This window comes from Anas acuta, chromosome 6 (genome assembly GCF_963932015.1).
Source record: "Anas acuta chromosome 6, bAnaAcu1.1, whole genome shotgun sequence".
In the NCBI taxonomy this organism is placed as follows: Eukaryota; Metazoa; Chordata; class Aves; order Anseriformes; family Anatidae; genus Anas; species Anas acuta.
This window is the reverse complement of record NC_088984.1, coordinates 14,042,332-14,055,958: the sequence shown is the minus strand read 5'-3', so window position 1 is coordinate 14,055,958 and position 13,627 is coordinate 14,042,332. Positions and strand designations below refer to the sequence as shown.

The 13,627-nt window shown below is 43.2% G+C and overlaps 1 long non-coding RNA gene across 3 annotated transcripts in view; it reads left to right on the top strand.

The window, feature by feature from the left end:
- Positions 1-454: 454 nt before the first annotated feature.
- LOC137858963 (uncharacterized) overlaps positions 455-13,627 on the top strand; it is a 41,309-nt gene continuing 28,136 nt past the window's right edge. For 2 of the 3 annotated variants that reach the window (XR_011098101.1, XR_011098099.1), the window contains exons 1-2: positions 458-638; positions 998-1,104. This is a non-coding gene — a long non-coding RNA (uncharacterized lncRNA). Of the gene's footprint in view, positions 639-997; positions 1,105-13,627 lie in introns of all 3 variants that reach the window. The other variant, XR_011098100.1, reaches the window with a different exon arrangement.

The window sequence follows — 13,627 nt, the reverse complement described above, 5'->3', positions numbered from 1 at the left end:
AAGATTTCCTGGGAATTAAAGTACCAACCTATTGGTTTTCTACCATCTTCTTGACTACTAAAAAACTACTTCTCAGCTTATGTGATACTTTTGTCTTTCCTGCTACACACAAATAATCTCTAACAAAACTCACAGCTTTTTCCCAATGAGATTTTTATTATTTTCAAAGTGCCCTCCCTTCTACTTTTGTAATTTCTCATCTTCCTGGTCCTTTTAAGCCTCCTGATATCTTTCCTTTTCTAATTTAACCTTCCACAGACTACAACTGCTAAAGATATGGAAGCTGGATCACTGCTAGAAAAATCTGCTGATTTAGAGTGTTGGTGTTATGTCCATTTGCATTTCTTTCCTGTTATTGCTCCTGTCTCTATATCTGCACCAAGTGTGAGGGTCACAGGATTGCTTTTCACAACTTGTTTGCTGCTTTTTTTCTTTCTTGTCTTGTCTTGTCTTGTCTTGTCTTGTCTCTCTGTCTTCCCAACTCACCTGTGTCCTATCAAATGCTTACCAATCATTCTCAGTGTCCTCCACCTGTACTGAAGCACTTATAAGGGGCCTGTGTCCACTAGAACTCTTTGGCAGGTGCTCAAAGGAGAGTGTAAGAAGTAGAATGTGAAAAGGATTATTTTCCCTCCAAGGTTTGTGTCTGTATTAAATACAAAGATTAAGAACCAGCAGATTAGAAATAGCTGAGTGGAGGTACTGAAAGAGTTAATTCACAAGTAATAGCTAGCATGAATATAGTTTTTTAAACTTCAAAATGATATAAAATTATGTAGCTCTGTTTATATTATTGCCTAATTCATTCTTTATTTGATGTTCACCTTTATATATTGTACGCTGTTTGAGGCAGACAATTTAGGCTTTCAGAAAATGCCTAGCAATCTTCTTGAGATCTTCTGCAAATAGCTATAGTGTAGCTATTTAATAGTAATAATGATATTATTAAATGAAAATGAGCATGCTGCTCGTGACTCTGGGGCTTTTTTGTACACAGCTTCTAGGTAACATAATGAAAACATCATGGATGCTGAAGAAACTGGAGTGTCTTGAGCCTGACAAGAGAAACTAAGAATCTGGGAAACCCTGGAAGATCTATTGAGAGTAAGTTAAGAAATCTACTAAGTTTTTGAATTTCTAGGCTTTACACTCTGAAGTTACACTCTAGATCTCTTTGCCGTGGGATGTTTCAAGCTTTGTGAGCTCTGCCTTAAGCAGCACTGTGGATCATGTTATCTGTCAGTATAGATCCTTGAGTTTCCATGGTCAGAAGTAGAAACCCTCAGTTTTGAGATTCATCTTCTCCAGGTACTGGAAGTGCTAAGGCTTGGGCAACTCTAGTTGTGAAAATTGTTTGCCACTGACTTTATCCATTTTCTTCCTGGACTTCATGTTTTTTCAATACAGCTAAGAGCCAATGCAGCCTCCACAGGTGGAGATGGAGGAAGCTTGGTCTGACTGGGAGGCTGACCAGCTGAGGTGCCAAAAGTATCATGTGGGAACACACAGCCATTAATGAGCCCTCATGGCTAATTAGCTCAGATTCTTTGGGGAGGTCCTGACTGTTTCTGAAGGTCTGAGCAGAGGTGTCTTGCTGTGGGGATTCGTTGTGTTCAGGCAGGACTTGCAGCAATGCTTCTTCATGCATAGGATTGTGCTATCTCTTGATCTTGAAAAAATAACAAGAAGGGAGTTAACATAGAAAGCTTTTTCCATGTTGTTTAGATTCTGATGAGTTCTATCCAAAATTTTAATAGAAAGCTTTCTTCTCTATTCCTATGGGCCAGATACTCAGCTGGTGTAAATGCAAATGCCATTGCTGCTGTGTTCTTTGACGTAAGGTTGGGGCTTAGCTCATGGTGGTGTTGTGTCTGGGAATATTTTTATCCTTTAGAGATATTTAGCCCCTCTCCCCCTCGGTCTCCTCAAGGATTCTTTTTTTCTCTGCAAGCATATTCCACTGACTGGAACATATGGGAAAAGTATTTTCTTCCATTCCTTCACTGCTCAAAAATGGTCAAATCAATTTGGCTAAAATTAAAACCTTTTGGGTTGAATCTTAGCCTAGAAAACTTCACCTCCCAAAGGAATCCTTGAAGAAAGTTGTGAGCAATTTCCGAAAAAGAAGGAGTTGGCTTGGAAAAGAAAGCTGGGGCAAAAACCAAGTGGAAAAGCCCTTTGACTTGGGCAGCAGTCACACCCATGTCTTTCAGTGTGCAAATCCCACTTTGATTGTCACAAGTAATGGTGGTGGCTGGCCGTAACCAATTCCAGTAACCATTGCAGTCCCTCCTCCACATTTGTTTTTTGTCTGTATAGGTCCATGTGCTTTTGCTTTTGGCTGGAAATGTAAATGACTGAGTACTTAGTATCAGGCCTTGCAGACTTAAGAAGGTCAAATAGCTTGTCCAAGCTTTCCAATTTTTTTGGATTGTTTAACCCAACCTTCTGAAATTCACCCAAAGTAATATAAAAGCTGGCATCTTTGTGGATGAAATAGTGAAGGTCAAGCTGGTAAAGTAGATGTGTAAGAGCAAGAAGACTAACTTCTTGCAGTAAAATTTAACTGTTTTTGTCCTAATTAAGTGAATACTATTGTGATAACTGTCCTTCCAATTCAGGAGTAATTTTCTTCTTTAATTTTCTTGAACACTGAATTGATTCAGAGTAACCTCTACACTTGGACTTGCACCAGATACAGTAGTGAGTGAATCACTGGTAATTTGATGAGTTCAATGTGGGAAAGAGCTAGTACATTGTTGCAGCCAGGTGAAGACCATTATCTGATTTGGGGTGGATAATTAGGACTTTGTGTCCAGGATGATTCATCCAAGGAGAAAACACATCCAAGAAATGAGTGTTGTTGACACCAGATGAACTTTCAAGCCCTGTAGCACGTTTGACATCTGTGTTATGCACACATTTCTAGCACTTTATATCTAGGAAATAGGACTGGCAACTTGCATGAAATGTCTGTTTCTCAATAGTATTAGTTTCTTAGTAGCACTGGAGTCCTTGTTCCATGCATTAACACAGGTAGGACTGAAGTCTGGTAAAGTTTGATTTCTTTTGTGCCTTCAATGCCTCCAGAGCAAACCCATAGTCAATTATGAGCAATTCCTTGTAGCTTATCCAGCAGGGACTTACGTAAAGAGCATTGCTTGGAGCTGAAATGAGTATGTTATTTGACTCTCTTCCACCAGCAGAATTTCTTTCAGAATATCTAGAAATATCTAGAATATCTAGAAAGCCTTCTGCTGTTTAAACATCAAACTCTACCTTTTACAGATGTCTTTGTTCCTGCTAGCTGGCATTTTGATACCTAGTCTTTCTGAAGTGGTTCATATGGTGACAGTTTTTAGCAGTTTCAATACCAACAGATGTTAAAACGCCCAATGGAGTACGATCCTTGTGAGCTCAGAGGCAGGCAGATGATTCTGTTTATCCCAGCCTGCTCATGACAGGTATGAGTACCATCTTCACGGTGCATGGGTAAACCCATTCTACAGCACAGCAATGTGAGCAGATTACAGTTGTCATGGGTTTCCTCCATCTTTGTCTTATATAGAAAACCTCAATCTTCTTCAAACCCAGCACTGGATGCTGCTTGAAGAAGCTTCAATGAATCTTTACATAATAGGACTTTAGATTTTGCATGTGGGTAATGGTATGTATTGTATGTCAATCAGTGCTCTTTAACTTCTCTTCACATCTTTGCAGTCTATGGGCTAAAATGGTGTGAAGCACTTGGAGAACTCTATACTGTAAATGGCCCAGTTTTTGTCACCGTGTACTGTAGCACACTCCACAATGTTAGGCATGATGTCATTAGAAAACAACAAATAAAAACTTTTTTATCCCACTTAAAAATGCATCATAACATGGTACAGCATAGTCTTTTCTTTAAGTTCTCTTCCATGATACACCCATTATGAGACTTGGTTGTACAGAGGATGAGATGCTCTTAGCAACCATCCCTTGCTTTGTTCTCTGTCATTCAGTTGGTTGAAAATATGGCTACCACAGGCACTGGATACTCTGATCCACCTCTTAGCTGATAAAGAACCATTATCTTCAGAGTGAATATCAGTATCTTAAAAAGACAATCGCTCTAAGTTAGCTGAGGGGGATATTTTAATTGCCTGTGAAATGTAAGACAGAAGGATACAGTCAGAACAGAACCAGGAGGCTGAAGTCCATCTCTTAGCTCAGAACTGGCCTGTCAGATATCTATGGGCTATCTGCTTTGCAATGTCTACCTTGAGGCCATCCTCATTGCTGTACATCTATCTGGTGAGCCATGCCTTAGGCATCTTCCAGGGCATGCGTGTTCCCATCCACCTAGGTACACACAGCAGCTTATTGTGCCCTCAGGCAAGGACAGCTGGGCTTGCTACAGGTAGCGCAGGCAAGCAAGTAGGAGCCTGTACTGCTCAAACCTCCTCTTTCAAACATGGACCTCTCTTTCTCAGTTTTCCTGTCTGTCAAGCGGTAATCATGATACTGACACCCTATATTAAGGATTTTGTCATATACTGAAGGGATTTTTTTCTTCTTTCAGGAATCCTAGCAGTAAAGATGTATTTGGCTTTTCTGGGATGACAGCAAAAAAAGTACTGTCAGGGATCAGAAGGGTAGGCTGTGTCTATCCAAAGCCTGCGGTCTTAGAATTCTGTAATATCTATCTTCTACGGAGTAGGTGTTGTAGATGGGGTGGTACACCTCAGTGTGTACAAACATTTCTATCTGCTCTAGTGCAACCCAAAAGCATTGCTTGTCTGGGTTATACAAAGCCTTGCATGTCCATGAAAACTTCAAGATTTATTCCACATTAAAACTGAAGAAGATTCTCCAGGTATTGCTTTCTCATTGTACCTGTAACCATAGTGCTTTTTGCATCTTTGTTTTCATTCACATCTGTTTTCATAACACCTACTAATACTGAATTTATGTTACAAACATCACAAAGACAGTAGTGCTGGAAGAAGATTGTTATTGGGTACAGCAGACAGATGTACCCAATAACAATCCAGATGAGGACAAAATTTCCTTACTTCAGGGTAAACCCACTATGAAGTAAGATATAGGTGTCCCTGAGGACACAGACCTGAGCAGAAGCTGGATGCCAACAGGAACAATTGAGGACTGATGCTCCAACTGTCTTGTGACCTGGCTGGTGCTCAATAAACTTAATGAGCACAACCAGGGATTTATCTAGTTATTGTATTTAAAATAACTTCTAAAGTTCTGTCAAAACATTCTAGCAGCTCTTTATAATAAACCAGTCTGTGAATTTTGTGTTCTTTTCCTTTGTTCAGCTCCACGTTGTCTGATGTTTCTAATTCTGGGGAAGGAAGAGTAGAACCTGGGTTAGTTCTTAATTTAAATTATTAGAAAATCCTAATCCTAAACTGTCATTAGGAGTAACACTGCTTTTTGCCAATGTGAATTAAACTGGGAGAGGTGACCATGACACTGAATGGGACCAGTTTGAGCCAGAGTGTGAAGAGCTGCTAGAACTGCTGGTGTGGAGGAAGAGAGGGAGAAGAATTAGGGTGTCAGCTCCCCTGAGTGACCCAGGGCTGTCTCTTGCATATGAGCTGAGGAATGGTTCCCACTAAGGATTGCAGGAAGTGAATTTTGTCCTGATGTGTCCATTGAGTCATAGAATCATGGAATGCCCTGAGTTGGGAGGGACCCACGCACATCATCAAGTCCCACTCCTGGTTCCACACAGGACCACCCAAAAATCAAACCATGTGTCTGAGAGTGTTGTCCAAATGCTTCTTGAACTCTGGCAGGCTCCGTGCTGTGGCCACTGCCCTGGGCAGCCTGTCCCAGTGCCTGACCACCTTCTGGGTGCAGAGCCTTTCCCTAACCCCCCAGCCTGTCCCAGCTCCATGCCGTTCCCTCGGGTCCTGTTGCTGTCCCCAGAGAGCAGAGCTCAGCGCCTGCCCCTCCGCTCCCCTCCTGAGGAAGCCATGAGGCCTCCCCTCTGCCTGCTCTGCTCTGGGCTGAACAGACCAAGGGACCTCAACTGATCCTTATGTCTTCCCCTCTAGACCCTTCACCATCTTTGTAGCCCTCCTTTGGTCACTCTCTAGTAGCTTTATATCGTTCTTATATTGTGGTGCTTAATACTGCACACAGTCCTTGAGGTGAGGCCACAGGACCAGGCAGAGCAGGGCAATCCCTTCCCTCGACCTGCTAGCTGTGCTGTGCCTGAGGCATCCCAGTGTATGGCTGACCCTTTTGGCTGCCAGGGCACACTGATGACTTATGTTCAACTTTCTGTCAACCAGATCCCTTTCTGTGGGGTTGCTCTCAAACCTATCCTCCTCCAGCCTATGCATTTCTGTGATGGCTGTGTCCCAGGTGCAGAATCTGCTCTTGTTAAGTTTCATGTGGTTGGTGATTGCCCAGCCCTTTAGTTTGTCCAGATCTCTCTGCAAGGCCTCTCCACCCTTGAGTGAGTCAACAGGTCCTCCCAATTTAGTGTCATATGCAAGCTTACTTAGTATGCATGTGAGTCCTGTATCCAGATAATTTATAAAAACATTGAAGCTGAATCTCAGTTGCTTTCAGACCACACCCTGCCTGAACTCAGTCCGTACATTTACAGAATTATGGTGATTTGAACCCAAAGGCTGAAGGAGGCTCATTTGATTACTTCCTGAGCTATCTTTGTTGTCCCAAGCAAATTTGTTGTCTGTGAAAGCTGACAGATGGGCAGTGGGAGGTGTGGCAGGCTTGTTGCTCAATTTGTTTTTTGTAGCACCTGGATGACTTTATGCTTCCAGTGGAAATCCAAACAGTTTGCTGCAGGTGAGGACTTTGTGCAGGAATCCCAGATGTGGCAAGATCAGAGCCACTGCCTGAATTTCCCTCTATGCCCCATCGAAACTAAATAGCTCCACCACAACTGAGAGAGAAACCATCTGAACACAGGCTGAAAGGGATATTTAGTTCTGTATTTGGCTCAACAGGTCTGAAAATAGATAATTTGAAATAAACTTCACAATGCTATTTAGGCTCCTAATAGAAATCTGTGTGCCCTGGTAAAATTAGGAGCTTGAAAAGTTTTTAGATCACATTGTGAATCTGAGATGCAACTGTCCAACATCTCTTCAGTAGAACTAGCTATTTGATAGCACCAGCGATGTTAAGGTTTTAAATTTGGGGAAGGAGGTAAAGAGTGGAAGATTTCTCATGGCTCAAGCAAAAGCAGCTAAGCAGTATCTCTCCCCCTCTCTCTCTCTCCTTTCATGAAGTACCCAGATGGCCATGTATTAAGTGCGCTGTAAGAGAGCTGCAGTCTCACTTTGCTGATCTCAGCAAGGTCTGGCCCGCTTGCTCTGTTTGCTCTGGATTTCCTCAGGCACAGCCAGAGTGCATGGCTCTGCTTCTGACCACTGCTGTGATCTGAAGTCATGTGGTATGTTTCACTTGCTGAGCCACCTCCAAATCCCAACCTTCAGACAATGATCTGGCTGGAAATCTCATCCTTTGAACGTGGGTCGTGCTAGTTGAGAGCACATATAGAATAGCAGGCTATTGCCAAGCACGATGCAGTCTCAGGGAATATACTGAATTTGGTTAGATATATGGGTGATGTAACTGGAACTTGCTAGTTTACACCAGTTGAGGACTTGGGTTTCTGGGTTTCAAGCTTAATGCAGTCAGCTTCGGATGCAGTGCTTTCTCTTGGCCATTTAGTGTTTTCCCTCCAACAGCAGATATTTTCTGTAATAACTTATGGAGTAAAAATCTCCATGCTGCGATGTGACTTTCTGCACCACTCTTAACTGGTGGGAGTGATTCTCCTCAGTCCTTCCAGTATAGCAAAACAACATGGAGCATTCACAGGTATACAAAACCAGGAGGGACAGTGGAGTTGGGGGAATCCCAGCACCCTGCCTTGACCCAGGAAAGGGAGGTGTTGTCTCATCATCAGCACCACACCAGGACCTGCATCCCCATTCTCAGCAGGAGCCCCACTCTGCTGCTGTAGGGGTGCTGAAAGATGCAGGAAAGCAGAAGGTTGCACTAGAAGCAGTATTTTAGGGGAAGAAGGGACGTTGAACACTATCCCTTTGTCTCTTTTGGGGATTGCTCTGGATGTGGTTGGCTGAGTTGCCTTTCCTCTGAGTGTGGGTGGGAATTGAGGTCAGGCTGTGCTGGGCTGGGTTTTCTGAAGCAGGCTGGTGCATCCATGCCTCTTTGTGTGGCACCTTGTGGAGATGCTGGCTCAGGTGTCAGGAGTGACATGAGAAGCCCGGTTAATTATAAGGGGTTTAATTAAGGATGTACTGTCTGTGTGACATGTCAGTTAGGATGTGGTGTTCCCAGACTGGGAAAGGTTTATTGCTCTAACAATGGATACTACATAGATCTTGTTTTGGCATATTCTGAGAACTATACGCATCTATGGCTGCTGAGAGACATCTCTTCTGTGTTTCAGCTGTAGAGCTGAAATTTGCTAAGGCCTGGAGTTGTGTAGCTGAAATGAAGGGGAAGAGGGGAAACTCATCTTTTAGCCCCAATTATTCTAAAGCTCCCTGCAAGCTTTGTAACCAAATTCAGCAAAAAATCCTCGTGCTCAGAATGAGCAAACCATCCATATTCAGATAACCTGCTGGTTCAGTGGGCTTTGGTCAGGCATTTGAGACAAGGAAGGCTCCTGCTGTCTTTACAGGCTTTTTTTAAACCTCATATCCTCTGAAAGCAGCAAGCTTGTGCCGGACCTTTGACTGCTGAACATGGTATTTACATCTGCTAACATCCACAGAAAGCTGCACATGCCTGCACTTACTCAGCTAGAGAAAGACCTGAAAATCCCCATTCCATTCAAAGGACAGAGTGAGATTTGCTTTCCATTCCTCTGCCAGAAATTCTTAGTCAAATCCCATGGAAAATAGTCATATCTGAGTAGTAAATCTCAGATGCTTCTGCATGTTTATTCTTTATTTCCATCTCATTGGCCCGAGTTCATTTTTAACCTTCGATTAGGGCAGCTATATAGTGGAGGGAGGCTGGGTGGGGTATGTATTTTTGTTCTTCCTAGCTATGCATTTTTTTAAACTCATCTAGCAACAGAGCAGGGCAGATGGTGATAGAAAGATTGGCTTTGCTTAGCAGTGCAAATAAGTGGTCCCTCCTCCTTCTCCTCCCCAGAGGTTTGACTGGAACCAACTGACCTGTTTCTGCCTGAGCCAGCTCTGGGGAGATGATAACAGCCAAGGGTAAAAACAAATGAAATACCTGTGTGGTTGTAGTTTGCAACAAAGCTCTACAACTGTTTGTGTCAAACCAAGACCAACCTGTCCCTCATCTGACTGAAGGAATTTATAGAGTTTTATGCAGCGGCTGCTCTTTGATCTCTGATCTTTCAGGTATAGGTTGAAGTTCTGGCCCTCATTCCTTTTAGGTGGGTGCCTGTGCTGAATCCCATGTAGTAACTAGGTGTGGGTAGCTGCCATTGAGTGATGCCTTTAAAATTCCTCCACTTCGCATTTTTGGATCATGGTTGGGGGGGCCAGATCTGTGTTTGAAGTAACTCCTTGATTCCTTCAGATAGGAAGAATTTAAATTATTCCTCTACTAGATTATAGTGGTTTTGGACAAATCACAGAATCACAGAATTTCTAGGTTGGAAGAGACCTCAAGATGTGGGATGACACATCCTACTGAGGGGCAGAACCATTTGTCCACACCATGGCCAGGCTGCCCTGTCTGCCACTTGCCTTAGCAGTCAATATGCAAGGGCTCTTCATGAACAGCAGTCAGCTCTCTGTGACATCTATGGAATAAGGTATTTCCCTTTTCTGTGACTGCAGCTGCATGGGGAAATATCTTTGTGCTGTTAGTCAATCAATTTAATGTGCTTTTTCCAAGGAAATCTCATGGCTGCTACATAGTCCAAATGCTGCTCTCAGTTCTGTTTCATAGATAGCAATTCAGGGGGTAGGATGTCCCAAACTTGCATGTTATCATGTCCCTCTAATCCTCTAAAAGCCATTGATGAATAACCTGAACCCTAAACTATTCTTAGTCAGAAGATAGTATTTTAAAGAACGCAACTAGTATTGCAGGGCTCCGTTTCATTTTACATTTTTAAATTATTTTTATTTAAACAAATAAAGGACAACTTTGAGGACAATATTACACATTTATTTGTTTCAGCGTTCCCATATGGACTCAAAATTGCAGTGTCAGTGCCAGGGCAGATGTCCCAGTCTTGTTCAACTGGCAGAGCCTCCCCTTCTTCATGGCCAGTCCTGCAGGTTGTGTGCCCTTGGTCTTCACCACCTCCATCATGCCAGTGGAGATGTGACGCAAGTAACCAGATCGGCATCTGCTGTCGTCACCAGCCAACTCTCCTCGCTCTGAGCAGCCACCAGCCTCCAGAGATGTCCCTCAGGCACTGCTAGGTGGCAGGGCAGTGGCAAATGGCACATTTAGCGGAGAGCTGCAAAACTCCAGCAGCAGACCCACCGTGCATTTCCAGTGGCTGTCGTGTGGAGTATGAGAACAATGTGGCATTCAACTTCACACCAGTTAAAGGTCAGCGAAGCAATAGCATATACCAGTTTGTTGGATGGCTCTGAGGCATGGACTTTCTATTGACAAATATTTGGTGCATTTGAGAGATATTTCATCGGTGCCATCTGTTCGTCAAACTGCACATCAGATGGTGGGCTAGTATTTATAGGATGTTTCAGAGCGTGTCACAGTCCCAGGCCTGGCAGCTGTGATCAGTGCTGCTCTGGTGGTCTGCAAATGCAAGCAGTAGGACAAGGCTGGCAACACTTCTTTGGTGACCTAAAAGATGAAATATTAACAACAAGTGAGCACTGATGATAAGCAGTTCACATCAGACTGTCTGTTTGCAGTGTGGTGAAAATAGGCAGTATGGAAAACACAGAAATTTTGCCAGTCAGTAACCACTATGGAAGAAATACTTCTTCCAACAGACAGGGCTCTATTTGCAAGGCACGATGCTGCTACCAGAAACTTCAGTGCAACCACAGCTATCAGGGTAGTGAACTCTTTCTGTAGTGTAGACCACTCTTTATCTCAGCTGCTGAGCTAAAAATGAAGATTGGGAGTTACTGCCCCACCAGTTGTTTATAATTGCATTTCCCTATATCTCCCTTGGCCTGCTGCAGGGGAACGTACACATTGAGTAGCATGAAATTTCAGTTGTCCTTCTGAACGCAAATTAAACGTAGGGTCTTTGACGTGATGAAGGTGATGTAGAGGTGTGTACAAATGCCATCCTTTTCTCGCACCTGCATTCCCCCATTGGGCTCCATTTATTTCCCCTCACGATAATGTGGTGTCTGGGAAGAGGGTTGGGCAGACACGTTCATTCTTTACATAACTCGCTGGTCTCCGGCGCTCATCTGCTTGGATGTGTTAATATGACTTCCAGATGTTGTGACAGACCAAGAAAGCCATGCTTCTTAGCCAGCTCATTCTGTAGGCAGACAAGACAAGATGGAGAGGGGTTTTGCAATAGGATTCTTTCTGGTGCTGACAGAGGAATCCTGTGGGCTTTAAAGATGTGCAGAAATCTCATTCCTAGTCATTTGTCTGAAGCAGCTGGGGGTTGGTTGGTAAAGGAAATATGCGCAGGTTCTTCTTTCAGTTCACTTCTGCTGCTCTGAGTTTAGGTATAGCTTCCTTGGCAGATGATATAAGCTTTGCATATGGCAGTTTTGAAAAGGAGTCTCTCTCTTGCTAGCCAGGCATGTACAGGAAATACATAACTTTCTGGGGTTTATTAAAAACCCTGTTTTTAATAACTTTTCTAGTGTGACTGATGAGAAGAAAAAACTCTATAGTCACACAGCAGAGGATTCCAAACTGTCTGCATTCGGGGGAAATGGGAGATTTATGTAGTAGTTAACATGGAGCTGTTTCAGCAACCATTGTGAAAAACAGTGATGAACTGCAGTCAAAATTCAGAAGCCATCACGCAAGTCTGCCCTGGTGCTCAAAGGATGGTCATCAAGTAATGTAGAAAGCAGTGAAAGTCAGGAGAAAAATCTTCAGATACAGAAGTTCACAGTCGGGGAAAAAAGCTTCCCCAAATTCCATGCATGGCTATGGGGACAGGGCTGCTGCAGGAGACCATCAGAGCTTGGATCTTTTCTTTAGAGGAGCTGAGATATTACTGTGAAACAGAGCTTCTAAATTGAATTTTGTGTAGCCTAAGACTGAAGATCAACTTTGTCTAATTCCATTAATATACTTCCATAGGTGGCCAGCTCATCCCCTGGTGTAAGGGAACACAGATCATTACCGATGGTAATGGAGGTATTCTCATACAATGACCTGGCACACAGTTTAGAAATGTACAGATTCTTTTCTTAAACTCTAGAATGGCACCTGTATAACTCAAATGATGTTATTTTAGTTAACTGGGCATTAAACTCATTAAATATTTTGAATCTTGTCTGTAAGCAGCTTCTGGTCCCCTGTCAGTTCTTTCCGATATGTGGATTTTTTTCATGTACATGTCACATCATAAAAACAGTGATGCAAACAACGTTCAGAAGGGACACTAAGCAAGAGCTGGGTAAATGCTAAATGCTGCAGCCATTTTACTTACACCCATCTCTGTGTGGGAGATTAATCTCCACCAAAAAGTAAAATTGTCCAAAGAATATTATATAAATATTTGAACTCACGTAAAAAGCGAATGTGTTTTTAATATTGGAAGAGCAATAAGACACATGTGCCAGATACTCAGCTGGAGTAACAGCACAGCTACACTGATTTACACCAGCTGAAGGTCTGCCCAGATGTTCAGAGAAGGGTGGATGGAGAAATCTTCCAGTTACACGTAATTTACATTGACAATTGCTTCCCCAGCTCAATAGCTCTTCAGAGATGCAGAAGTATCCTGTAAGCCATCCAGATATAAATGTCAAATCCCCATCATTTTTCAGGGATCCTAGGAAGTGGAAAGGATTGTAGACTAATTCTGCAGTGACATGGGTGAAGGCCCCATGAAAGCTGTAAGCCTTCTGAAATACCTACGTTTACAAATCAATTCTGAGAACAGGATCTGAGAAGGATCCGTGGGCAGGTGTGGGTCAGGCAGAGGCTTCTGACTGGAGCCACGCATTTTTCTCATGCCATGATGAATGTTAGCAGGAAATATGCAGGGTTGAGGGAGGCAGAGGAAGGTCAGATTAGAGACTGACTTGTCTAACTGGGCTGTGAGAAGGGAAGGGCAGAACCATCACTGCAGGGAAAAGGGGATGGAAAACATACTTTGCTTGGTCATATCCTCTGAGAAGCTTCCCCTTGCCTCCTCACTGAAGCCTCCTCATCCTTGCTGAATGGGAGATTGCATGCAACCCTGGGAAATACAAAGGGCAAATGAAAAGAGCTAACACGTGCCATTGCTGCTCTGTGGAAATGTTTACTTAGAAAAGCTTGAGATTGGACTAAGGTACCAAGGTGACAGGAGTGTGAGATCAGATAGAGGAAAAAAAAAAAAGCCTCGAACCTCACAACTTCAGGAATGTTGATGTCCTATTCTTAACCATAGCTGAGGGAGGGCAGCACATGTCCCTCGCAGGAAAGTGTTCTTCAGAAGTTCCACCAAATCTGA